Source organism: Carassius carassius, unplaced genomic scaffold, assembly GCF_963082965.1.
Source record: "Carassius carassius unplaced genomic scaffold, fCarCar2.1 SCAFFOLD_61, whole genome shotgun sequence".
NCBI lineage: Eukaryota > Metazoa > Chordata > Actinopteri > Cypriniformes > Cyprinidae > Carassius > Carassius carassius.
This window is the reverse complement of record NW_026775074.1, coordinates 314,468-341,892: the sequence shown is the minus strand read 5'-3', so window position 1 is coordinate 341,892 and position 27,425 is coordinate 314,468. Positions and strand designations below refer to the sequence as shown.

General features: G+C 44.9%; 4 non-coding genes and 3 pseudogenes across 4 annotated transcripts; all 7 read right to left on the bottom strand.

The window, feature by feature from the left end:
* Positions 1 to 1,612: 1,612 nt before the first annotated feature.
* On the bottom strand, positions 1,613 to 1,776 carry LOC132134769 (U1 spliceosomal RNA). The gene has a single exon (XR_009429763.1). It is a non-coding gene; the product is annotated as a U1 spliceosomal RNA (small nuclear RNA).
* Positions 1,777 to 2,127: 351 nt separating this feature from the next.
* LOC132134706 (U2 spliceosomal RNA) lies at positions 2,128 to 2,306 on the bottom strand (annotated as a pseudogene).
* A 4,625-nt stretch (positions 2,307 to 6,931) lies between these two features.
* Positions 6,932 to 7,095, bottom strand: LOC132134610 (U1 spliceosomal RNA). The gene has a single exon (XR_009429666.1). It is a non-coding gene; the product is annotated as a U1 spliceosomal RNA (small nuclear RNA).
* Positions 7,096 to 7,446: 351 nt separating this feature from the next.
* Positions 7,447 to 7,623, bottom strand: LOC132134684 (U2 spliceosomal RNA; annotated as a pseudogene).
* Positions 7,624 to 13,661: 6,038 nt separating this feature from the next.
* Positions 13,662 to 13,826, bottom strand: LOC132134657 (U1 spliceosomal RNA). Its single transcript, XR_009429712.1, has one exon. It is a non-coding gene; the product is annotated as a U1 spliceosomal RNA (small nuclear RNA).
* A 10,163-nt stretch (positions 13,827 to 23,989) lies between these two features.
* Positions 23,990 to 24,153, bottom strand: LOC132134768 (U1 spliceosomal RNA). Its single transcript, XR_009429762.1, has one exon. It is a non-coding gene; the product is annotated as a U1 spliceosomal RNA (small nuclear RNA).
* A 222-nt stretch (positions 24,154 to 24,375) lies between these two features.
* On the bottom strand, positions 24,376 to 24,556 carry LOC132134713 (U2 spliceosomal RNA; annotated as a pseudogene).
* Between the last annotated feature and the right edge of the window lie 2,869 nt (positions 24,557 to 27,425).

Sequence of the window (27,425 nt, the reverse complement as noted above, 5' to 3'; positions counted from 1 at the left end):
AAATGGACAAATATAGGTTTCGTGGGCAAAAAAATCGTACACCCCCCATTCGGGTAAATGCCACTGTTTTAAACCTGAGGTGTACTGCTCCGTGCGCCACCCTGTGGAGAAGTGCTGAATGGCATGTAGGGGCCTCAAATTTGGGTGGGCTTCCGCGGGGCCCCTCGGGGGTCCAGATCCTCCTGCGCCGGTCAGGGGTCTCCCGTGGGCCGGCAGACATCGACGCCGCGTCCGTCAAAATTTTTTTGGGGTCAGCGCGCAGGTCCCCTTAACCCACGTACACGAGCCCTCAAACTCAAACTTATACCTGAGCCCTCAAACTTATACCTGAATGGACGCTCAGCGTCCACTGAATGGACGCTCAGAAAAAAAGGACTTTCTGGAGAAGTCAAGACGTGACATCCCTAGGAGCTTGCCATTCACCTCTTTAAAACAAAAGCGCACGCTGTGGTGCCTCCGCACGCCGGCACGGGCAGCCGACATGATGGAGGCACCAACAGCCTAGAAACTTAAAACAACAATAAATACAATAATAAATAACCAAATAAATAATTAAAAGACCTTACCTTAAAACGTGTTGGAGCCCGAAGCAGCAGAGTTCAATGTACCTCTCGAAGTTGTGTGACTCAAGATATAAAAAGATCTCGAGTCAGGAAACCTCCAAGAGGCGATCGCAGTCTAAACCGTCTGACAAGGTACGTGATCTTAGCCAAAAGGCCGAGAAGCGATGCCGCTAAGACGCAGCGGGCAGGAAGCCGGACACGGCGATGCCCATCTCGGCTTTGGTAAGTCTGGGGGACCTAAAAACGCTGGGGGATGGTAGTACCCTCCCCTGTCTGCAACGTCACCGGGACTCGTCACGCTCGGCCTGACGCTGGCACTGCAGTGACGGAAAGTACGGCATCGCTCGTAACTCCCAAACGGTTCGTCGCAGAGCCACGTGCCTTATGTAATGGGAATCCTTGGCTCGAGCCGAACCAGACGCAGGTCTCAGATTGGCTCGTCGCTCTGACAAAATTTTCGGGTATTTGGGATTTTGTCGAAAACCTTCTTTTGCAACCTAGCGCCAGGTATTTGGCCCAGTCCCACCCAAAGCAGCACAGAAAGCTTCTCTGGAGTCTGCCTGTCAATAATCATCCCAAAAAAGTGGAAATTTCCATTCACCTTGGCGAGGGGACCTCAAAACGTGCTAACGTGGCGTGTCCGAGATGGCTCGAATGGCTATAACTCCAGGAAGGAATGAGATCCCTTCACCCAAATCGGCACACCTGTGCAGGGGCTCAGTCAGAAGCAAGGTGAAAAAGGGCGCTGCGACAGGCCACTCGGTGGCGCTGTAAGCGACAACAAAATTAATACCAATTGAAAAAGGACAACCAAACAACATGGAGACAGCTACAGCTAGGCTGCAGTCAGTCCAATCGACTTTCAAAGTAAGGTCTGTGCTATATTCGAACTGAACCACCCACCAGGGTCCGATTTTTCAAGAGTGTAACTGACTTTGTTTCACAGGCGCACAACACATACCTCGCATGTGACAGAACTCCCCATTCTGAAACGCAAAAAAAAAAAAAACCTGGAAAAAACCTCTTCTGCTTTGTTTCACCAAGAATTTCAGGGGAGAGCGCGAACGCAGTCCCCCACTACCATAAATTATGCAGTCGAGATTCCCGCATTTGGGGAATTCGCAGAGGTCAGCATGGCCGGAGTGCAATGGGCAAGCCTCGCCCTGGGTGAACCGCCTTCTTGATCATGGTGTCTCCCCTGCCAGGTAAGTATGAAGGCCCAGGCGGTTAGCCAGAGGTATGATTTGCGTCTCTACCGTCCACACCAACGGTTAGCCCCCCTCCAGGAAAGGAAGGACGGGTGCCTTCCGTTACTGGCCTGGAAACTGCCAAGCTCATGGGCCGGTGCTTCCCAACGCCGGTTTTAGATGACTCTCTTTAACCAAACACACCTGATTCGATGCATCACCTCGTCTGTGAAAGACCTCAGGTGGGTGCATCGTTCATGGAAGAGTCCAAGACCCCAGGAGGGCGCATCAGGAAAAAAGTTCGCAATACACCACAGCATGGCAGATCTCATTCCTTGTTCTGCTATTCGACACAATAAACGGCAATCCCCAAAAAGGGAAAGCACACCGTTCCTGGAGACACTGCAATACCAGGCCGATGCTTGGAGTGGACGGAGCAAGCCCCGGCTCCAGCTCCGTGATCTAAAAATCCATTTAATATGTAGTCCCCGGATGGGGGACGTATCAGATATTAAACTGATAAGAACAGATTTTTTTATTTTTTTATTAAATCCATACACTCATACAAATTTACAAATTAATCACTTGCAACAAAGGCATACATATTTTCTGAACATACATGTCCCAAGCCTACAGAACTAAAAAATCATTCCGAACTCAAAAATCATTTCATAAAGGGAAGATACAACACATTACAATCAGAACCTCATAACCAGTACTAAATTTTTAAAACCCAAGACTTTATCCCACCCCTACCCGAGGGAGCCCCCCCCATACAGCCCTCATCCCCTCCTCCCCATGAACGACCTTATACCCATTTACCTCTTTCACCAAACTAGCCAAAAGTGTTGAAAATAACTTTTGAGGTTCTAAACCAGGCAACTGCTTCCTCAGGCACCTTAGTCGCCAGTCCCATAAGATACGCTTCCCTTCTGAGATAGTAACCCATACTACTCTTCTCTGATTGTTCTCTATATTTCCCAACCCTACTCCATACAACACTAAGTCCCGGGTAATCAATGGTCCTCCCCACTCTCTCCACCAGCCAGTGACTGCTTTCCATAAAGCCACTGCTCCTGGACATGACCACAAGGCGTGCTCAATTGTCTCTTCTTCCCCGCAACCCACTGGGCACAAAGGAGATCTGCCCTGACCATGCCTATATAAACGCTCCCGTACTGGAAGCCTCCCTAATGCTGCCAACCAGTTCACATCCTTACACCTCCCTACCAAATAATCTGGTTGCAAGGACAACCAGTTCACTTCAATTGGAGGCCCTGCCTCTCTAGCTTCCTTAACAGAGCTCTCCTTCAACCTATCATACAGCTTCCTATGATTTAACAACAGTGACTCTTCCAAGCACCAAGGATTCCCTTTAATGATGTCTGCCGCCACTTTATAATGTTCAGGCCTATCCAGTGACCAAGGTACCCTATTACTCCACCCTGTTAAATGCCTCAAAGGCCAGCCCAACCAAAAGTGAGCCAACACATGTGCTTTATGCTCTAGAGCCTGTACCACTAGGCGAGCTGCAAAAGCAATAAACAAAGCCGTAACCTTCCAAGGGAGGCATGGCACCCCTCTGCCTCCCTCACCCAGAGGACGAAACATCTGCGCTCTTGATACTAACTCAGTCCTCCCTCTCCAAATAAAAGAAAAAATCAACTTCTCCATTCTCCTCCCCTGCCAAAAAGGTAGGGGAAAAACATAAGCCAGATAGTTAATACTGGGCAACACATCTGCCTTCACTACCTGTACTCTACCCCATAGTGACAGATCCCTAACACTCCACCGGCTTACTTTAGACTGTAAAGATTCCAACAGCCCCTCCCAATTTTGTTGTGCACTATTCACCTTGAAAAAGCGAACACCCAAAATTTTAATGCCATCCTGACACAAGGTATACCCTCCTGGAACCACAGTCCTCTTACTCCACCGTCCTACAAACATCACTGAAGATTTACTGACGTTTATCTTGGCACCTGTGGCTTCTGAAAAACTATGCAAAATATCTCCTGTCACTACAAAATCTTTTTCAGTGGTCAAAAAGACTGTCATATCATCTGCGTAAGCTAACACTTTTGGCCTTAACCCTCCTCCACCTGGCATTACTACACCAGTCAAAGCTGCTTTTAATCGTAGTCGACTAATCAGAGGCTCTAAAGACAGTATATAACACAAGGGTGACAAAGGACACCCTTGCCTCACACCACCCAACTGTTTCACTGGTTCAGAATAGAACCCGTTTATCCTAATCTGACTGAAAGCCTCACTATACAAAAGCTGGACCCAGGCTATGAACCCTGGGCCAAACCCAAGCTTCTCCAACACTGACCACAAAAAAGAATGGCTAACCCTATCAAAGGCCTTTTCCTGGTCAAGGCTCAGGATTGCCAAAGGAAGCTGACGTTGCTCAGCCCAACTGATTAAGTCCCGGACCAAAACTAAATTGAGGCTGCCTGATCTTCCTGGGACCCCACAAGTTTGATCTGGATGAACCACCAAATCTAACACCCCCTTAAGCCGTATGGTTAAGACTTTTGCCAGAATCTTATAATCAGTAGTAAGTAAAGTTATTGGCCGCCAATTTGCCAAATCCTCCTTACTATTTTTCTTATGCAGGAGGGTCACCAACCCCCTCCTCATAGACAAAGGCAATTTCCCCACTTCCAGACTTTCCTGATAAACTTTAATCAGTTCAGTGCCTACTAAAGGCAAAAAGGCTTGATAAAATTCAGCCGGTAGACCATCACCACCTGGAGACGTGCCTCTCTTCAAGGACTTAATTGCTACCTCTACTTCCTTCAAGGTGACCTCCTTCTCTAACCTGCCTGCCTCCACTTTATCCAAGGTCCTGTCCAGATCCTCTAAAAACCCCTCCGCTGTTGACTCTCTTACTTCTCTATTCGCAAACAGCTCCTTATAAAAGGCAACTGAAGCCTTCAGCATTCCTTCAACTGAGTAGACCTTACCCTTCTCTGTATTTAAACATTCCATACTGCTACGCTTCTGCCTGCTCTTCACAGTAGAAAAGAAAAACTTTGTAGGCCTTTCATCTAGCACACGCTGACATACACCTGACTGCACAACAAACTTCTGTGCTTCTCCTCTATAATGTTCATTCAAAGAATCCTGCAAGAGTTTGGCTTTCTTCCACCCTTGACCAGTGCTCAATAGACCTTGAGAGCATAAAACTTGCAATTCTTTAGTCCATTGACGCACTTGATTCCTCTTAGCCTGCCCCAAAGCTAAACCCCATGCCCTGCAAAAAAAACCTAATCCTCTCCTTCACCCCTTCCCACCAGTCAGAATGTGACTGGTAGAATCCTTTTAAATTACACCACCCAGCAAATAATACCCGGAAAACCTTACAAAAGGTTTGGTCCTGGAGGTATGTTACATTCATCCTCCACTTCAGATCCCCCACGGCTCCATCCACTTGTTCCTTCATACCAGTACACTCCTGACTTGATGCACTCATACTTCTCTGATCACTCGCACCTGTCGCTTGTTGAAGATGCCTCTCCCTTTCTGCTGGTAGACTGCTAAGAATGGCATCCAGGTCCGCCTGCAGATCATCACCTTCCTTCAATATGCTCGCATATGATTTGTTTCTTGATGGACAGGTACGTAAAGATGATCGGCCTTGCCGCAAAGGCTACAAAGCTTTGGTGCGGGGCAGGCCGAAGCAACGTGGTCTGCCTTCCCACAAAACCGACAGCGCTGTCCTTCACAGTCTGTTTTAACGTGTCCTTCTCCACCACATCTCCTGCAATACACGGGCTGCCCAGGGTAGTAGAGAAAGCCCCTGTTAGGCCAAATGGAAATGGACCCTGGTAGGTGAACCAGGCTTCCAGGGACCGCTGAATCCACCCGGAGCTTCACAAAAAAACGCCTCTTTCCAGTCCAAATCCCAAACCGATCCCTCACACGCTCACCTCCTTTCACAACCTCACAGTGCCTCTCAAGGAAAGTCATTACCTCCACATCCTCAACAAAAGGATTATACAGATGGACTGTGAGAGGTAAGTAATCCTGTGCAAACAAAGGGTGCAAACTCAATCCTTCCAACAACTTGTGCTTTTTCTTCCCCCAAGACTCAAAAAAACTCACACAGTCCGTTAGATTGAAGAAGGTCAGATCCATAAATCCTAGTGCTGTGAAATCCTGAAGACAGAACACTGAAGAAGCTGCTACATTGAAGACTCCTTTCAAGACGTCCACGACCACAAATTCCCTCCTGAAGTTTTCCTTTACAAACCGGACAGCATTCTGAAGCACTTGAATCCGTACAGTATTCTTCAACCACGCCATCATGGTCGGCAAAGTACCATCTCCGCTCGACATAGCAATCGTCGCTGCACTTGATCTTAGCCAAAAGGCCGAGGAGCGATGCCGCTAAGACGCAGCGGGGAGGAAGCCGGACACGGCGATGCCCATCTCGGCTTTGGTAAGTCTGGGGGACCTAAAAACGCTGGGGGATGGTAGTACCCTCCCCTGTGTGCAACGTCACCGGGCCTCGTCACTCTCGGCCTGACACTGGCACTGCAGCGACGGAAAGTACGGCATCGCTCGTAACTCCCAAACGGTTCGTCACAGAGCCACGTGCCTTATGTCATGGGAATCCTTGGCTCGAGCCGAACCAGACGCAGGTCTCAGATTGGCTCGTCGCTCACAGAATTTTCGTGTATTTGGGATTTTGTCAAAAACCTTCTTTTGCAACCTAGCGCCAGGTATTTGGCCCAGTCCCACCCAAAGCAGCACAGAAAGCTTCTCTGGAGTCTGTCTGTCAATAATCATCCCAAAAAAGTGGAAATTTCCATTCACCTTGGCGAGGGGACCTCAAAACGTGCTAAGGTGGCTTGTCCGAGATGGCTCGAATGGCTATAACTCCAGGAAGGAATGAGATCCCTTCACCCAAATCGGCACACCTGTGCAGGGGCTCTACAACATGGAGACAGCTACAGCTAGGCTGCAGTCAGTCCAATCGACTTTCAAAGTAAGGTCTGTGCTATATTCGAACTGAACCACCCACCAAGGTCCGATTTTTCAAGAGCGTGACTGACTTTGTTTCACAGGCGCACAACACATACCTCGCATGTGATAGAACTCCCCATTCTGAAATGCAAAAAAAAAAAAAACCTGGAAAAAACCTCTTCTGCTTTGTTTCACCAACAATTTCAGGGGAGAGCGCGAACGCAGTCCCCCACTACCATAAATTATGCAGTCGAGATTCCCGCATTTGGGGAATTCGCAGGGGTCAGCATGGCCGGAGTGCAATGGCCAAGCCTCGCCCTGGGTGAACCGCCTTCTTGATCATGGTGTATCCCTTGCCAGGTAAGTATGAAGGCCCAGGCGATCAGCCAGAGGTATGATTTGCGTCTCTACCGTCCACACCAATGGTTAGCCCCCCTCCAGGAAAGGAAGGACGGGTGCCTTCCGTTACTGGCCTGGAAACTGCCAAGCTCATGGGCCGGTGCTTCCCAACGCCGGTTTTAGATGACTCTCTTTAACCAAACACACCTGATTCGATGCATCACCTCGTCTGTGAAAGACCTCAGGTGGGTGCATCGTTCGTGGAAGAGTCCAAGACCCCAGGAGGGCGCATCAGGAAAAAAGTTCGCAATACACCACAGCATGGCAGATCTCATTCCTTGTTCTGCTATTCGACACAATAAACGGCAATCCCCAAAAAGGGAAAGCACACCGTTCCTGGAGACACTGCAATACCAGGCCGATGCTTGGAGTGGACGGAGCAAGCCCCGGCTCCAGCTCCATGATCTAAAAATCCATTTAATATGTAGTCCCCGGATGGGGGACGTATCAGATATTAAACTGATAAGAACAGATTTTTTTTCTTTCGAAAAAGTTTTATTGTCAACAGTTACATTTTTTCCATTTGCATTTTTACTTTCACACACATTTTTCTTTTCAAGCACACATTAAAACAAGCCATATAATATATAATAAATACACATGGTAAAATGAAAGAAACAATCATTGTTAAAAAACATTTGATTAAAACCACAGTGTTTTGCTTGTTTTTAAAAGTCCATATTTGAGGTGTGTTTAAAAGGTGCGATCGGTTTCAAAAGTAAAATACAAATTTAAAAAAGCAAACAAGCCTCATATGCATGTTAATAAAACCAATTTCATTGATAAAACACCATAAAAACCAATTTATTGGATAAAAACCAATAAAAAAAACCATCTGTTGTGCAAGACCGGGGGTGAGTCCTCATCAAGTCGGTCTTCACCCCACTCTCCAGAACAGGGACATGAGATGCTACTTTACGGGCTCAGCGGAGATCCCCTCTCCTCCGGCCCGCTGGCCCGCTGTTCCCGTAGCCAGAATGGTTAGGGTGCATCTACGGGCAGCCAGGGTCGGTGCCTGCCGGGACCCTCTCTGTGCGACCCCGGCCCCCCCGTCCGAATATCGTCGTCCGGTACCCCTGCAGCCTTGATGTTACCTTTAGCTCGCATGCATGGAGGGTTACCGTAACGCGCTTCCCCACCAGCAGGTTTCTGGTGGCCCAGATGGCATCCTTGATGACGTTGAGGGTGAGCCAGAGCGAGGTAAATTTCTGTGCCGTCAAGTCCTTCAAACTTGTTTGGCCCCACTTAGTGTGAGGCCCGGAACTGGACTCACCGGTTTCCGGTCCTGCACAACAGAAATGAGAGACTTGTGTTTAGTTAAATGGTGACATCTTCACTCTCTAAAAGGTATTTCTTTAAAAACTTTTTTATAAAACTGTAGTCTTTAGGCAAGTTAAAAGACACTGGGGTTTTCAAATCTACTGGTAAAATTTTCAAAGTTCTTAGGTAAGACCCCATCCAAAATCGCGCCATTGCAGCCGTCTTGTTTTCTTTGGATGGGGTCATGGCATAACTGATGTGCAAGGCGGTGAAGCGGCTGCCTAAAAACAGGTGGGGGTCTGGGAGGCCTTTTCCAACGTTCTCTGGCCTTTTCTTGACTGTCTCCCTCTTCAGGCACTCCCACTTGGACCCCCACAGGAAGTAAAACACCGCCCTCTCCAGTTTCACCAGGAACCACCGAGGGGGGCTAAAAACAGAACAGACAAGTAAAATCAGAGGTAAAATCACATATTTAAAAATAAAAATTTTACCTTCAATCGTCAACTGTCTTTGTCCCCAAAACCCTAGTCTTTTCCTAACTTTCCCTAGCAAGTCAGTCCAGTTTTCCCGTCCTCCACCCTCTTTATCAAATTTAACACCTAAAATTTTAAAGTCCTCCTGTGTCCACGTCCCCCCACGGCCCGAAGAGCTGGGCCTCAGACTTGTTTCTATTGAGTTTGGCGCCCGAGGCCCGACCGTACCAGTCAGTCAAGTCCAGTGCTCTTCGTATAGATAAAATGTCCGTGGTTAAAAGAGTAACATCGTCCATGTATAAGGCACAAGTCGCTGTCAGTCCACCCGTCCCAGGAACGTCCAGTCCTTTGACCCATTTATCCTTTCTCAAGATCTGTGCCAGTGGCTCGATACAAGCCACATACAGGAGAGGAGATAAAGGACATCCCTGATGGACACCACTGTGTATGTTCACAGTTTTGGAAAGATGCCCGTTTACAAGGAATTTGCTGACTAGTCCCTTGTACAGCAGTCCCACCCAGGCTACAAACCTCTTTGTTGGAAAACCCATTTTTTGCAGTACCTGAAAAAGGTACTGGTGCGAGACTCGGTCAAATGCTTTTTCAAAGTCTAAATTTAGGACTACTAGCCGAATATTTCTGTCTCTCGCATAACAGATGGCGTCTCTGATCAGCACTAGGCTGTCTGTTATCTTTCTTCCGGGCACAGAACAAGCTTGATCCGGGTGAATCACGTCCTCTAAAGCCGTTGACATGCGTGTTGCTAAAATTTTGCTAAAAAGTTTATAATCAAAATTTAAAAGTGTTATGGGTCTCCAGTTTTTTAAGTCAGTCCGGTCACCTTTTTTGTGAAGTAGAGAAACTATCCCTATTCTAAAACTGTCTGGAAGTATGTCGAGGGTATCAAACTCTTTAAAAACTGTCAAAAGCTCTTGTCCTAAAATGTCCCAAAATGTTAGATAAAACTCTAGGGGAAGTCCATCCACTCCTGGGGACTTCCCCTTCTTAAAACCTCCAAGTGCTTTTTGGATTTCTAAGATGTTAAAATCTTGGGTTAAAATCTCATTTTGACAGTCAACCCTTTCCTCAATAAAAATTAAAACTTCTTTTGCAGTGTCAAAGTGTACCTTTTTAAAACTATATAATGCCCCATAAAATTTTTCCACATCCTCTAAAATCTCTTTTGTTGTGTTAACCTCCCTATCCCCTGTTTTAACCCTGGTTAACCCCCCACCCCTTGTTATTATTTTCTTAAAAAAATATCTGGTACACTTTTCGCCTTTTTCTATTTCTCTCTCTTTACTTCTTAAAAGGACCCCTTTACTTTTTATATTGGCTAAAACTGACATTTCTTTTTTTACTTCCTGAATTTCGTCGATAAAATCAAAACCATTATTTAAAAGATTAAAATACCTTTGTAGTCTTTTCTGCAACCCCAACATGCGTTTCTTTTCCCTACTCTTCTTTTCTTTCCCTATCTTTCTAAAAAACTGTCTTGTCCGGTCCTTTACAATCTCCCACCACTGTGCACGTGTATCGTAAAAGTCTTGGAGGGTCTGCCATTGGCTGAACTGTTCCCTATATTCTAAAACTATATCCTTGTCTTCCAACAGGGAACAGTTCAGCTTCCACAGCCCTCCCCCTACCGTCACACCCATGGGCAGTGAAAGGGTGCAAGACAGCATTATGTGATCAGAGAAAAAGAGGGGGGTTAATGTAGCATCGGTCGGCGGGCAGTCCCTTGTAAAAACGTAGTCGATTCGAGAGGCTTTGGTACTATCACCACTGAACCAGGTGAAGCCCTCCTCTCTTTGATGCAAAATTTTAAAACAGTCGACTAAATTAAAATCTCTGACTAAACCCTGCAATAACACCGACGTTTTGTCCACTCTAAAATCCTCCCCTACCCTTTTCCTGTCTGTTTTGGATAAAACACAATTAAAATCCCCTGCTACCATTAGGGGGGCCCTACCTAGCATGTGGGGTTGCAAGTCTTCTAAAAGCTCATATCTTTCATTCTTTTCCGTAAAACCATATACATTAAGAACATTAAAATCCCTGTCTAAAAAGGTCAGATTTACTAAAAGTGCCCGGCCTTGCCTCACCACAGTGCTGCCCTTCACCAAGATGTTAGGATTATTAATTAAAACCGCAACTCCGTCATTTTTGTTAAAATTTGATCCGCTCCATATGGAGGCTCCTGCTGACCATAGCTCCTCCATTTTCTTGTACCTAGTTAAAAAGGGCAGAGAACACTCTTGTAATAAAAACAAATCTGACTTAAAAGATTTTAAAAGGGACAAAATACTCTGTGCTCTAATGGTGGACCTCACACTTCTTACATTGATAGTAGAGATGGTGAGGGCCATGAGCAGTAGGGTTAAAAAGGTATAAGACATTTAAAACAGAAGACAGTAAAAAGACTACAAAGATACGATTAAAATCATGTTATATCTTGTTGCATTTGCCTTTCCTTTTCCTCAGATGAGCTGGGATCAGGAGGGCAAATGCCTGTCGCTTCAGAGGCCACAGAGGAAACCTCTTGTGGCTCTTTTGGCGACGATGCTGTTAGCTTAATGTGCAAAAAGGATACCTCATTAGGGGACTCTAGGGGCCACATGCGCTCCAGATCTACCGAATCGATACTATCAAGCTTATATGCTGCCCTAGATTTTTTCTCCTCCGTTACAATCAGAGGAGACCCCGCAGGTCTTTTTTGCACCTGAGCGTTAGGGAGTGAACACTCTGTCTCACTCCCGGTAGATTCCTGCACCCCATCCGAAACTGTTACTAGTGAGGAATTGGTTTTTTCCTCACTTTCCTCTCCTTCCATGACCATTTCCTGTTCCGTTGCCTCCGCCCCTGTGGCCGTCCCACTTCCTCCTTCCTGCCCAATCCCTGAGGCCGGCTGGGAATTTGAAATTCCCGCCAAAACCTCAGGGACCGCCTCCTCTTTCCTTTGTTCATTCGTTTGTTGCCCATGTGGGGTGGCCATTTTGAGCTTGTTGGCAAAACTTTTAGGGCAGTCTCTGTAGAGGTGGTTTGTTTCTCCACAAAGATTGCACCGTCTGAAATTGGTACAATAATCAAACTGTGACCAATTTCTCTACACTTCCCACATACTAATTCTTGGCATGCTTCAGCGAGATGACCAAACCTGCAACCCTTCCTGCAGAGTTTGGTATGTAGCCTCTGTTCTCTCCGAGCACAATCATGGAAGGCAGATGTTTCAGGCCCTGGTAGCCCCCAGCGTCTTCCCATTGTTTAATGGGAATTCGCCAGGAGCATGTCCAAATCCCATCTTCATCTAACACTTTGACAGGCTGGCCTCGAACAGTGCAAAATCTACCCAACCAAACATAAATATCATCTCCAGTCACTGTTTCATTGAACATCCTTACAATCACAGTTTTAAGTGTGTTATCAGAAAGTTTCTCGACAGTGAACATGGAGAACTGGGCTTTAACTGAATCAAACCTTTGCCAAAAGTCATTAAGCAGGGAAGCGGTTTTAAAACTGACATCAAATCCTTTGTTCAAGGGCAGAGTCATCAAACAATTCAGGTCGTCAGATCTAAAAGCTAAGGTCTTTTGGATCAGCTTGCTGGAAAAGTCCATACGGGACATTCCAAGGAGCTTCCCCTCAACCTGCCTGAATAAAAAACGCACGCTGTGGTGCCTCCGCACGCCGGCAGGGGCAGCCGACATGGTGGAGGCACCAACAGCCTAAAAACTTAAAACAACAATAAATACAATAATAAATAACCAAATAAATAATTAAAAGACCTTACCTTAAAACTTGTTTTAGCCCGAAGCAGCAGAGTTCAATGTACCTCTCGAAGTTGTGTGACTCAAGATATAAAAAGATCTCTAGTCAGGAAACCTCCAAGAGGCGATCGCAGTCTCAACCGTCCGACAAGATATGTGATCTTAGCCAAAAGGCCGAGAAGCGATGCCGCTAAGACGCAGCGGGGAGGAAGCCGGACACGGCGATGCCCATCTCGGCTTTGGTAAGTCTGGGGGACCTAAAAACGCTGGGGGATGGTAGTACCCCTGTCTGCAACGTCACCGGGCCTCGTCACGCTCGGCCTGACGCTGGCACTGCAGCGACGGAAAGTACGGCATCGCTCGTAATTCCCAAACGGTTCGTCGCAGAGCCACGTGCCTTATGTCATGGGAATCCTTGAATCGTCGCTCTGACGGATATTTCGGGTATTTGGGATTTTGTCGAAAACCTTCTTTTGCAACCTAGCGCCAGGTATTTGGCCCAGTCCCACCCAAAGCAGCACATAAAGCTTCTTTGGAGTCTGCCTGTCAATAATCATCCCAAAAAGGTGGACATTTCCATTCACCTTGGCGAGGGGACCTCAAAACGTGCTAAGGTGGCGTGTCCGAGATGGCTCGAATGGCTATAACTCCAGGAAGGAATGAGATCCCTTCACCCAAATCGGCACACCTGTGCAGGGGCTCAGTCAGAGGCCAGGTGAAAAAGGGCGCTGCGACAGGCCACTCGGTGGCGCTGTAAGTGACAACAAAATTAATACCAATTGAAAAAGGACAACCAAACAACATGGAGACAGCTACAGCTAGGCTGCAGTCAGTCCAATCGACTTTCAAAGTAAGGTCTGTGCTATATTCGAACTGAACCACCCACCAGGGTCCGATTTTTCAAGAGCGTAACTGACTTTGTTTCACAGGCGCACAACACATACCTCGCATGTGACAGAACTCCCCATTCTGAAACGCAAAAAAAAAAAAAAACCCTGGAAAAAAACCTCTTCTGCTTTGTTTCAACAACAATTTCAGGGGAGAGCGCGAACACAGTCCCCCACTACCATAAATTATGCAGCTCTAGATTCCCGCATTTGGGGAATTCGCAGGGGTCAGCATGGCCGGAGTGCAATGGGCAAGCCTCGCCCTAGGTGAACCGCCTTCTTGATTATGGTGTCTCCCCTGCCAGGTAAGTATGAAGTCCCAGGCGGTCAGCCAGAGGTATGATTTGCGTCTCTACCGTCCACACCAACGGTTAGCCCCCCTCCAGGAAAGGAAGGACGGGTGCCTTCCGTTTCTGGCCTGGAAACTGCCAAGCTCATGGGCCGGTGCTTCCCAACGCCGGTTTTAGATGACTCTCTTTAACCAAACACACCTGATTCGGTGCATCACCTCGTCTGTGAAAGACCTCAGGTGGGTGCATCGTTCATGGAAGAGTCCAAGACCCCAGGAGGGCGCATCAGGAAAAAAGTTCGCAATTCACCACAGCATGGCAGATCTCATTCCTTGTTGCAAATACAGTTGCTATTTAATGAAAAGTGAGATACGCACCACATGTGGTGCACATGTGTGCCAAAATTCAACGCTCATTTTTATGCAAATTCTACAGTATTATCGGATAAAACTTACAAAAATGGATTCCTCTGAGTGCCCTGAGTACAGTACAAGTGTTTTCTCTAGGCCTCATAAAAAAATTTCTTCCGACTTCCACCCCCCTCGAGCTGCCTTTTCTAGCCAGGGAGCGTGCACCCTGGCCGGCATGGATGAGTAGGTACGAGGGGGGTGGATGGTACTATTTTTTTGCTAATATCTCCGCGAAGCGGTGGAACCCGGGGCTGAAATTCGGGGGATCCCTAGAGGCTTGAGGGGCCTACCGTATGCGACCACCCTCGAGTTCCTGGGTGGTCCAGTTCCTGAGTTATAATGGTTCAAATTCCACATTTTGGGGGGCCGTAACTCGGACCCCCGGGGTCATAGGGACATGGGGCTAGTGTCGTCGGATAGAGCTCCCAAAGGTCTAATTTTGACCAGAGTTTGGTGTTGTTTCTCCTCTTTTCGAGTGAGTTATGGCCGGTCAAATTTTGGGACTTTTTGCATTTGCGGGTCCATATCTCTGGCTCCCGGGGGTCTTTCGACTTGGGGGAGGTGGCCCCCGGGGTGTTATGGATGGGGGGACAGCGGTGTTCGGTAGGCCTTCTGGAGGTCTTACTCCGTCCGGAGTTTGGTGCAGTTTGGCCCCGTTTTGGCCGTTTTGACCCCCAGGGTCATGGGGACATGGGGCTAGTGTCGTCGGATAGACGGCCCCCTGGTCTGACTTTTTTCTATGCATATTTCTACAGTAAAATGGGATAAAACTTACAAAAATGGATTCCCTGAGTGCTCTGAGTACAGTACAAGTGTTTTCTCTAGGCCTCATAAAAAAAATTTTCTTCCGACTTCCACCCCCCTCAAGCTGCCTTCTCTAGCCGGGGAGTGGATGTCATTAGTCATTAGACTAGAAAATGAATGGGAAATAGACTGGTAAGGGACCAAGGTAATTTACAGTTTATTAGACTAAAAGTGGAATGAGAAATAGACTGGTAAGTCACCAAGAAAATAGTTCCATTTGTAGTTTCTTAGACTAGAGGTGGTATGAAAAATAGACTGGTAACTGAATCAAGGAAATAGTCATATTTGTAGTTTATCAGACTAGAAAATGAATGAGAAATAGACTGGTAGGTGACCAAGGAAATAGTACTATTTGTAGTTTATTAGACTAGAAGTTGAATGAGAAATAGACTGGTAAGTGATCCAAGGGAATAGTCCCATTTGTAGTTTATTAGACTAGAAAAAGAATGAAAAATAGACTGGTGAGTGAATCAAAGGAATAGTCAAATTTGTAGTTTATTAAACTAGAAGTGTAATGAGAAATAGACTGCAAATTGTGCTCTCTAATGTATTAGACTCAAAGTTGTATTAACAGACTACAAATGGGACCTAAAAAGTTATATAAGTAACCAATGCTTGGGCAGTGTCCCTTGCATTCATCCTTTTGCTATTCATCCTTTAGTGTTTTAACAAAAGTAGATATGGCTTTGGACGACTGTCCCTTGTGCTTTCGTGGCTATAATCAGCTAAGCCAACACCTTCGTGTCTTTCACAAGGTGCGGAATGTGAAGGAGCGCAAGCTTCTCCTATCCATTGCTTCTGGGAGAGCTTCTCACGGCGGTACCGGCAGCTGAGGAAGCGGTCAAATCCCACCCCCTCTAGGCAGGTTGCACGGGCAACACATAGTCTGCTATCGGCCCTCAACAGCCCTGGGGAGGAGGAGTGCTCAGAGTCGCAGGTTGACAGACTAGATGAAGAGCCAGCCACCAGGCCTGAGGCAGAGCCAGCCACAGGACCCGAGGAGGAGGTCGCCGGGCCTTCAAAGAAGGCCCACTCCTCCGATGCACCATACCCCTTTCCGGACCACGTGCCAGCCCTAAGTGAGTATGACACTTGTCACTTTGATAACACCATACAATAACTTTCATTAATAAATCTCCTATTTGTAGATTATTAGACTAGAAGTTACCTGAGAAATAGACTGGTAAGTGAACCAAGGAAATAATCTCATTTGTTGTTCATTAGACTAGAAGTTGAATTAGAAATAGACTGGTAAGTGAACCAAGGAAATAGCCCCATTTATAGTTTGTTAGACTACAAGAGAAATGAGAAATAGACTGATAAGTGACCAAGGAAATAGTACCATTTGTAGTTTATTAGACTAGAAAATTATAGTAATATAATTATACATATACACACACATATTATGTATGTATATATATATATATATGTATATATATATATATATATATATATATATATATATATATATATATATAATTTATTATATATTTAATTTAATTTAATTTAATTTAATATAATAATAATAATAATAATAATAATGTTTGTTAGTGTTTACCTCTATGTTATCGACCTGACTCACCTGGTCCTTCTCTTGTGCTTTCTTTTTGCAGATCAGCTCATTGAGGAGTCCAGGGCCCACTGGGAGGGCATCAACCCCACTCCGAAATTAATAAATAATGTGTCCTCAAAGATTTTTAGAATAAAAATTTTTATTTCATATATGTCAGCTGGCCAGACCAATCTGGCCAGCTTGATGTTTTTGGACAACAGGGCAAAGGTCCGGTCCTGGCTGTCTTTTTTAAGGAAATGCAACATTGCAGAGCCAACTGTGCACCATTACCTAAAAAATGTGGCACAGTTCCTCAAATATCTTAATGAGACCCCGCCGCCCACATGCCGGCTCTCCCGTGTGGCTTTCATTGGGATTAGGAGGGAAATCCAGAACTTGACCCGCCCAGTAAAGCGCAGCGTGGCAGTCCACGAGCTGGCTGTAAAACAAGCCAAGGAGGCCCGCCTGATCCCTAAAGCCACACTGCGAGCTTGCCGGGACTCTGCCAAAAAAATTATTTCTGAGATTCTGGGTAAGTTTTTGAATCCTTTCTCCTCTCATTATTTGGCGATCAATGTGATCCTTTATGCTTCTCTTTTTTTCTGTGAAGATCGTCTGAAGACTAGTCCTGAGAAAAAGGACCAATGGTCTTTTTATGGACACCTCACCACTTACTGGGCCAGCATTTATGGTCACCGTGGAGGGGTGTTCCAAAATTTAACAATTAAAGAGGTGGAGGATGCCCGTGCGACAGCTACAGAAGGCCACTTTGTCATTAATGTGAGTGGTTCTCTTTCTCTCTGTCTCTCGTTGTCCACATGGTTTTCTTTAAAATAAAACTCAGCTTATGCCACTTCACACTGTTTCTAAAGATATCAGCCCACAAGACCAACCAGGCCTTTGGTGCAGCCCAGCTGGCCCTGGACCAGGAGGAGTATGGGTGGCTTGAGGAATTCCTTTCACTCCGGTCCAACTTGGTAGGGGGACGAGTTGCAAACTACTTCTTCTTTACCTCAAAGGCCAGCTCCTGCAAAAACTTGAACAAGTATTTTCAGGATGCGTGGGCGAGCATGGGGTTACCAGGCACACCCACATTTACTGATGTGAGGACTGCCATCGCCACCCATGTAAGCATTCCTGTACTTGTCCCGGCTTTATGAGTTTCTGGTGTGTTTTTTTTCTAACTCTTTGCCTATGCTGTTCTCTCTCCAAAAAGGCAAAGAACACTCACTGCCCGGAAGATAGGCACAAAGTGGCACAGTTCATGTGCCACGAAACCACCACAGCTGACAGGTTTTATGCCCTCAACCTTAATGCAAAGCAGGCAGCAGAACACCGTCGCCTCTTTGATACAGCTGTGGTGGGTGAGGAAGCTGATAGTCCAAGGCAGCAAGGTGCCAAGAGAAGAAAGACGACAAAACCCCACAAGATGCCAGCTGAGGAAAAGTCCTCATCCACCAGCCCAACGCTCTCCGACAGCCCTCCCGATGCCGAAGAAGGCCAGAAGTCTGGGAAATCTGCTTCAGTAAGTACAATTTCCCATGGATTGGTTTAACTGTTTGTGACAAGTAGACATGTTCACTAACACTTTGCCTTTCTTATTATTTCTATAAGGAAAGAAGCACATTAATGAAGATGGTCCTCAGACGCAGACTGATGGTGAAGAACTCCCCACTTAAATCACCACAGGAAATAGCGTCTAAAAAGCTGGTGCAGCAAGTAAAAAAAGAGACTGGAGAAATTTTAAAAAAAATTCCGTAAATAATTTATGTAGCTATTTAAATTGTTTGTTTTGATATTTTTTATGATAATTGTTCTACTCCTTTTATTTCTACGATAAAAAAGTAAGGTTATCTTTTTATTTGTTTTGATAGCCTCTTCCATTTTTCTTTTTTCTTTTTTCTTTTTTTTGTAAATAGTTATAGTTAAGGTTAATGTCAGTTTGCTCTGAATCTTTCTGAACATGTTTATTTATTTATTTTATTTTTCTTATATAATGCATGTTTCCTATTATACTTTTTATATATTGTGTTTTTTTGTACAGAACTTTGAGGCATTTTTGATTTTGACTTTACAATGTCTGCAAAACAAAAAGTTCAATAAATATTTGAAATTGAATTAAGGTGTCATTACTTTACACACACTCACTCACACACACTCACACACACACACACACACACACACACACACATATATATATTACATGTAATAAAAATAATTTAAACATATTTATATAATGTGTGTGTAAATAAAAAGGTATATGTAATAAATACATAATAAATATATAGTATTTCTATACATAAAATGTTTAATAAAAACATATTTTACTATATTTTGAATAACTTGAAATTAGGATGTTTTCACATAAATACACTTCTATTTCAAATGTATTCAGGCCGATCATCATAACCAGTTAAACTGATTATTAGACTAGAAGTTGAATGAGAAATAGACTGAAATAGTGAAATGTATTGTTTATTAGACTAGAAAAGGAATGAGAAATTGACTGGTAAGTGACCAAGGAAATAGTACTTTTTGTAGTTTATTAGACTAAAAGTTTTGAATAAGAAATAGACTGGCAAGGGATCAGGCAAATAGTGCCATATGTAGTTTATTAGACTATAAAATTACTGAGAAATAGACTGGCAAGTGATCCATGAAATAGTGCCATATGTTTTCACATTAATACACTTCTATTTCAAATTTATTCAGGCCGATCATCATCACCAGTTAAACTGATTATTAGACTAGAAGTTGAATGAGAAATAGACTGAAATAGTGAAATGTATTGTTTATTAGACTAGAAAAGGAATGAGAAATAGTCTGGTAAGTGACCAAGGAAATAGTACTTTTTGTAGCTTATTAGACTAAAAGTTTGAATAAGAAATAAACTGGCAAGTGATCAAGGAAATAGTGCCATATGTAGTTTATTAGACTATAAAAATGAATGAGAAATAGACTGGCAAGTGATCCATGAAATAGTGCCATATGTTTTCACATTAATACACTTCTATTTCAAACTTATTCAGGCCGATCATCATAACCAGTTAAACTGATTATTAGACTAGAAGTTGAATGAGAAATAGACTGAAATAGTGAAATGTATTGTTTATTAGACTAGAAAAGGAATGAGAAATAGACTGGTAAGTGACCAAGGAAATAGTACTTTTTTGTAGTTTATTAGACTAAAAGTTTTGAATAAGAAATAGACTGGCAAGTGATCAAGGAAATAGTGCCATATGTAGTTTATTAGACTATGAAATGAATGAGAAATAGACTGGCAAGTGATCCATGAAATAGTGCCATATATTTTCACATTAATACACTTCTATTTCAAATGTATTCAGGCCGATCATCATAACCAGTTAAACTGATTATTAGACTAGAAGTTGAATGAGAAATAGACTGAAATAGTGAAATGTATTGTTTATTAGACTAGAAAAGGAATGAGAAATTGACTGGTAAGTGACCAAGGAAATAGTACTTTTTGTAGTTTATTAGACTAAAAGTTTTGAATAAGAAATAGACTGGCAAGGGATCAAGCAAATAGTGCCATATGTAGTTTATTAGACTATAAAATTACTGAGAAATAGACTGGCAAGTGATCCATGAAATAGTGCCATATGTTTTCACATTAATACACTTCTATTTCAAATTTATTCAGGCCGATCATCATCACCAGTTAAACTGATTATTAGACTAGAAGTTGAATGAGAAATAGACTGAAATAGTGAAATGTATTGTTTATTAGACTAGAAAAGGAATGAGAAATAGTCTGGTAAGTGACCAAGGAAATAGTACTTTTTGTAGCTTATTAGACTAAAAGTTTGAATAAGAAATAAACTGGCAAGTGATCAAGGAAATAGTGCCATATGTAGTTTATTAGACTATAAAAATGAATGAGAAATAGACTGGCAAGTGATCCATGAAATAGTGCCATATGTTTTCACATTAATACACTTCTATTTCAAACTTATTCAGGCCGATCATCATCACCAGTTAAACTGATTATTAGACTAGAAGTTGAATGAGAAATAGACTGAAATAGTGAAATGTATTGTTTATTAGACTAGAAAAGGAATGAGAAATAGACTGGTAAGTGACCAAGGAAATAGTACTTTTTGTAGTTTATTAGACTAAAAGTTTTGAATGAGAAATAGACTGGCAAGTGATCAAGGAAATAGTGCCATATGTAGTTTATTAGACTAGAAAATTAATGAGAAATAGACTGGCAAGTGATCCATGAAATAGTGCCATATGTAGTTCATTAGACTATGAGTGGAATGAGAAATAGACTGGTCAGTGACCAAGGAAATAGTCCCATTTGAAGTTGTTTGGACTAAAAGTGGAATGAGAAATAGACTGCAAAGTGTGCACTCTTGTTTTATAAAACGTATTTTACAATACATTATGGATAAATTGGAATTAGGAAGATTTTTAAATAAAGTAACTGTTAAGTGACAAATGAAATAGCCCCATGTGTAGTTCATTAGACTAGAAGTGATTTGAGAAATAGACTGACAATAAAAAATATTGCTATTTAATATACTGCAAGACTTGCAACATTTGTGGTGCAAATGAACCAAAATCCAACATTTTTTCTATGCATATTTCTACAGTATTATGGGATAAAACTTACAAAAATGGATTCCTTTGAGTGCCCTGTGTACAGTACAACTGTTTTCTCTAGGCCTCCAAAAAAAAATTTTCTTCCGACTTCCACCCCCCTCGAGCTGCCTTTTCTAGCCAGGGAGGGTGTACCCTGGCCGGCATGGATGAGTAGGTATGAGGGGGGTGGATGGTACTATTGTTTTGCTAATATCTCCGCGAAGCGGTGGACCCCGAGGCTAAAATTCGGGGGATCCCTAGAAGATCGAGGAGCCTACCGTATGCGACCACCCTCGAGTTCCTGGGTATTCCGGTTCCTGAGTTATAACGGTTCAAATTCCACATTTTGTGGGGCCGTAACTCGGACTCCCGGGGTCATAGGAACATGGGGCTGGTGTAGTTGGATAGAGCTCCCAAAGGTCTAATTTTGACCTGAGTTTGGTGTTTTTTCCTCTCTTTTTGGGTGAGTTATTGCCGGTCAAATTTTGGGACTTCTTGCATTTGCGGGCCCGTATCTCTGGCCCCCGGGGGTCTATCGACTTGGGGGAAGTGGCTTCAGAGAGGGCCCTTTGAGGGCTATCAAGTCACCGAGTTTCAAGTTGCTAGGTCTCTTTCCATTCCATTTGACTTCCATTTGACTATCAAAAATGTGTGGGGCAATAACTCCGCCCCCCGGGGTGTTATGGATGGGGGGGCATCGGTGTTCGGTAGGCCTTCTGGAGGTCTTACTCTGACCCGAGTTTGGTGCAGTTTGGCCCCGTTTTGGCGGAGTTACAGCTTGGCAAAATCTGTGACATTTTGGTTAACATTCACCACAATTTTGGATATGTCCGCAAATGTTCCGGATGTGATCCGTGGTCATTCCGTGAATATAATGGTCAAATGGACAAATAGTGGGTTCGTGGGACCCAGGGTGGGGGTCCGCAAGTGGTCCGCAGATGATCCGCAGTCATTGTGTGAACATAATGGTCAAATGGACAAATAGTGGGTTCGTGGGACCCAGGGTGGGGGTCCGCAAGTGGTCCGCAGATGATCCGCAGTCATTGTGTGAATATAATGGTCAAATGGACAAATACGGGGTTCGTGGGACCCAGGGTGGGGGTCCGCAAGGGGTCTGCAGATGATCCGCAGTCATTGTGTGAATATAATGGTCAAATGGACAAATAATGGGTTCGTGGGACCCGGGTTGGGGGTCCGATGGGGGTCCGCATCGGTTCCGTGGTCATTCTGTAACTTTAAAGGTCAAATGGACAAATATAGGTTTCGTGGGCAAAAAAATCGTACACCCCCCATTCGGGTAAATGCCACTGTTTTAAACCTGAGGTGTACTGCTCCGTGCGCCACCCTGTGGAGAAGTGCTGAATGGCATGTAGGGGCCTCAAATTTGGGTGGGCTTCCGCGGGGCCCCTCGGGGGTCCAGATCCTCCTGCGCCGGTCAGGGGTCTCCCGTGGGCCGGCAGACATCGACGCCGCGTCCGTCCAAAATTTTTTGGGGTCAGCGCGCAGGTCCCCTTAACCCACGTACACGAGCCCTCAAACTTATACCTGAATGGACGCTCCAAAAAAAAAAGGACTTTCTGGAGAAGTCAAGACGTGACATCCCTAGGAGCTGGCCATTCACCTCTTTAAAACAAAAGCACACGCTGTGGTGCCTCCGCACGCCGGCACGGGCAGCCGACATGATGGAGGCACCAACAGCCTAGAAACTTAAAACAACAATAAATACAATAATAAATAACCAAATAAATAATTAAAAGACCTTACCTTAAAACGTGTTGGAGCCCGAAGCAGCAGAGTTCAATGTACCTCTCGAAGTTGTGTGACTCAAGATATAAAAAGATCTCGAGTCAGGAAACCTCCAAGAGGCGATCGCAGTCTAAACCGTCTGACAAGATACGTGATCTTAGCCAAAAGGCCGAGAAGCGATGCCGCTAAGACGCAGCGGGCAGGAAGCCGGACACGGCGATGCCCATCTCGGCTTTGGTAAGTCTGGGGGACCTAAAAACGCTGGGGGATGGTAGTACCCTCCCCTGTCTGCAACGTCACCGGGACTCGTCACGCTCGGCCTGACGCTGGCACTGCAGTGACGGAAAGTACGGCATCGCTCGTAACTCCCAAACGGTTCGTCGCAGAGCCACGTGCCTTATGTAATGGGAATCCTTGGCTCGAGCCGAACCAGACGCAGGTCTCAGATTGGCTCGTCGCTCTGACAAAATTTTCGGGTATTTGGGATTTTGTCGAAAACCTTCTTTTGGAACCTAGCGCCAGGTATTTGGCCCAGTCCCACCCAAAGCAGCACAGAAAGCTTCTCTGGAGTCTGCCTGTCAATAATCATCCCAAAAAAGTGGAAATTTCCATTCACCTTGGCGAGGGGACCTCAAAACGTGCTAACGTGGCGTGTCCGAGATGGCTCGAATGGCTATAACTCCAGGAAGGAATGAGATCCCTTCACCCAAATCGGCACACCTGTGCAGGGGCTCAGTCAGAAGCAAGGTGAAAAAGGGCGCTGCGACAGGCCACTCGGTGGCGCTGTAAGCGACAACAAAATTAATACCAATTGAAAAAGGACAACCAAACAACATGGAGACAGCTACAGCTAGGCTGCAGTCAGTCCAATCGACTTTCAAAGTAAGGTCTGTGCTATATTCGAACTGAACCACCCACCAGGGTCCGATTTTTCAAGAGTGTAACTGACTTTGTTTCACAGGCGCACAACACATACCTCGCATGTGACAGAACTCCCCATTCTGAAACGCAAAAAAAAAAAAAAAACCTGGAAAAAACCTCTTCTGCTTTGTTTCACCAAGAATTTCAGGGGAGAGCGCGAACGCAGTCCCCCACTACCATAAATTATGCAGTCGAGATTCCCGCATTTGGGGAATTCGCAGAGGTCAGCATGGCCGGAGTGCAATGGGCAAGCCTCGCCCTGGGTGAACCGCCTTCTTGATCATGGTGTCTCCCCTGCCAGGTAAGTATGAAGGCCCAGGCGGTCAGCCAGAGGTATGATTTGCGTCTCTACCGTCCACACCAACGGTTAGCCCCCCTCCAGGAAAGGAAGGACGGGTGCCTTCCGTTACTGGCCTGGAAACTGCCAAGCTCATGGGCCGGTGCTTGAAAAAAGTTTGCAATACACCACAGCATGGCAGATCTCATTCCTTGTTCTGCTATTCGACACAATAAACGGCAATCCCCAAAAAGGGAAAGCACACCGTTCCTGGAGACACTGCAATACCAGGCCGATGCTTGGAGTGGACAGAGCAAGCCCCGGCTCCAGCTCCGTGATCTAAAAATCCATTTAATATGTAGTCCCCGGATGGGGGACGTATCAGATATTAAACTGATAAGAACAGATTTTTTTATTTTTTATTATTAAATCCATACACTCATACAAATTTACAAATTAATCACTTGCAACAAAGGCATACATATTTTCTGAACATACATGTCCCAAGCCTACAGAACTAAAAAATCATTCCGAACTCAAAAATCATTTCATAAAGTGAAGATACAACACATTACAATCAGAACCTCATAACCAGTACTAAATTTTTAACACCCAAGACTTTATCCCACCCCTACCCGAGGGAGCCCCCCCCATACAGCCCTCATCCCCTCCTCCCCATGAACGACCTTATACCCATTTACCTCTTTCACCAAACTAGCCAAAAGTGTTGAAAATAACTTTTGAGGTTCTAAACCAGGCAACTGCTTCCTCAGGCACCTTAGTCGCCAGTCCCATAAGATACGCTTCCCTTCTGAGATAGTAACCCATACTACTCTTCTCTGATTGTTCTCTATATTTCCCAACCCTACTCCATACAACACTAAGTCCCGGGTAATCAATGGTCCTCCCCACTTTCTCCACCAGCCAGTGACTGCTTTCCATAAAGCCACTGCTCCTGGACATGACCACAAGGCGTGCTCAATTGTCTCTTCTTCCCCGCAACCCACTGGGCACAAAGGAGATCTGCCCTGACCATGCCTATATAAACGCTCCCGTACTGGAAGCCTCCCTAATGCTGCCAACCAGTTCACATCCTTACACCTCCCTACCAAATAATCTGGTTGCAAGGACAACCAGTTCACTTCAATTGGAGGCCCTGCCTCTCTAGCTTCCTTAACAGAGCTCTCCTTCAACCTATCATACAGCTTCCTATGATTTAACAACAGTGACTCTTCCAAGCACCAAGGATTCCCTTTAATGATGTCTGCCGCCACTTTATAATGTTCAGGCCTATCCAGTGACCAAGGTACCCTATTACTCCACCCTGTTAAATGCCTCAAAGGCCAGCCCAACCAAAAGTGAGCCAACACATGTGCTTTATGCTCTAGAGCCTGTACCACTAGGCGAGCTGCAAAAGCAATAAACAAAGCCGTAACCTTCCAAGAGAGGCATGGCACCCCTCTGCCTCCCTCACCCAGAGGACGTAACATCTGCGCTCTTGATACTAACTCAGTCCTCCCTCTCCAAATAAAAGAAAAAATCAACTTCTCCATTCTCCTCCCCTGCCAAAAAGGTAGGGGAAAAACATAAGCCAGATAGTTAATACTGGGCAACACATCTGCCTTCACTACCTGTACTCTACCCCATAGTGACAGATCCCTAACACTCCACCGGCTTACTTTAGACTGTAAAGATTCCAACAGCCCCTCCCAATTTTGTTGTGCACTATTCACCTTGAAAAAGCGAACACCCAAAATTTTAATGCCATCCTGACACAAGGTATACCCTCCTGGAACCACAGTCCTCTTACTCCACCGTCCTACAAACATCACTGAAGATTTACTGACGTTTATCTTGGCACCTGTGGCTTCTGAAAAACTATGCAAAATATCTCCTGTCACTACAAAATCTTTTTCAGTGGTCAAAAAGACTGTCATATCATCTGCGTAAGCTAACACTTTTGGCCTTAACCCTCCTCCACCTGGCATTACTACACCAGTCAAAGCTGCTTTTAATCGTAGTCGACTAATCAGAGGCTCTAAAGACAGTATATAACACAAGGGTGACAAAGGACACCCTTGCCTCACACCACCCAACTGTTTCACTGGTTCAGAATAGAACCCGTTTATCCTAATCTGACTGAAAGCCTCACTACACAAAAGCTGGACCCAGGCTATGAACCCTGGGCCAAACCCAAGCTTCTCCAACACTGACCACAAAAAAGAATGGCTAACCCTATCAAAGGCCTTTTCCTGGTCAAGGCTCAGGATTGCCAAAGGAAGCTGACATTGCTCAGCCCAACTGATTAAGTCCCGGACCAAAACTAAATTGAGGCTGCCTGATCTTCCTGGGACCCCACAAGTTTGATCTGGATGAACCACCAAATCTAACACCCCCTTAAGCCGTATGGTTAAGACTTTTGCCAGAATCTTATAATCAGTAGTAAGTAAAGTTATTGGCCGCCAATTTGCCAAATCCTCCTTACTATTTTTCTTATGCAGGAGGGTCACCAACCCCCTCCTCATAGACAAAGGCAATTTCCCCACTTCCAGACTTTCCTGATAAACTTTAATCAGTTCAGTGCCTACTAAAGGCAAAAAGGCTTGATAAAATTCAGCCGGTAGACCATCACCACCTGGAGACGTGCCTCTCTTCAAGGACTTAATTGCTACCTCTACTTCCTTCAAGGTGACCTCCTTCTCTAACCTGCCTGCCTCCACTTTATCCAAGGTCCTGTCCAGATCCTCTAAAAACCCCTCCGCTGTTGACTCTCTTACTTCTCTATTCGCAAACAGCTCCTTATAAAAGGCAACTGAAGCCTTCAGCATTCCTTCAACTGAGTAGACCTTACCCTTCTCTGTATTTAAACATTCCATACTGCTACGCTTCTGCCTGCTCTTCACAGTAGAAAAGAAAAACTTTGTAGGCCTTTCATCTAGCACACGCTGACATACACCTGACTGCACAACAAACTTCTGTGCTTCTCCTCTATAATGTTCATTCAAAGAATCCTGCAAGAGTTTGGCTTTCTTCCACCCTTGACCAGTGCTCAATAGACCTTGAGAGCATAAAACTTGCAATTCTTTAGTCCATTGACGCACTTGATTCCTCTTAGCCTGCCCCAAAGCTAAACCCCATGCCCTGCAAAAAAAACCTAATCCTCTCCTTCACCCCTTCCCACCAGTCAGAATGTGACTGGTAGAATCCTTTTAAATTACACCACCCAGCAAATAATACCCGGAAAACCTTACAAAAGGTTTGGTCCTGGAGGTATGTTACATTCATCCTCCACTTCAGATCCCCC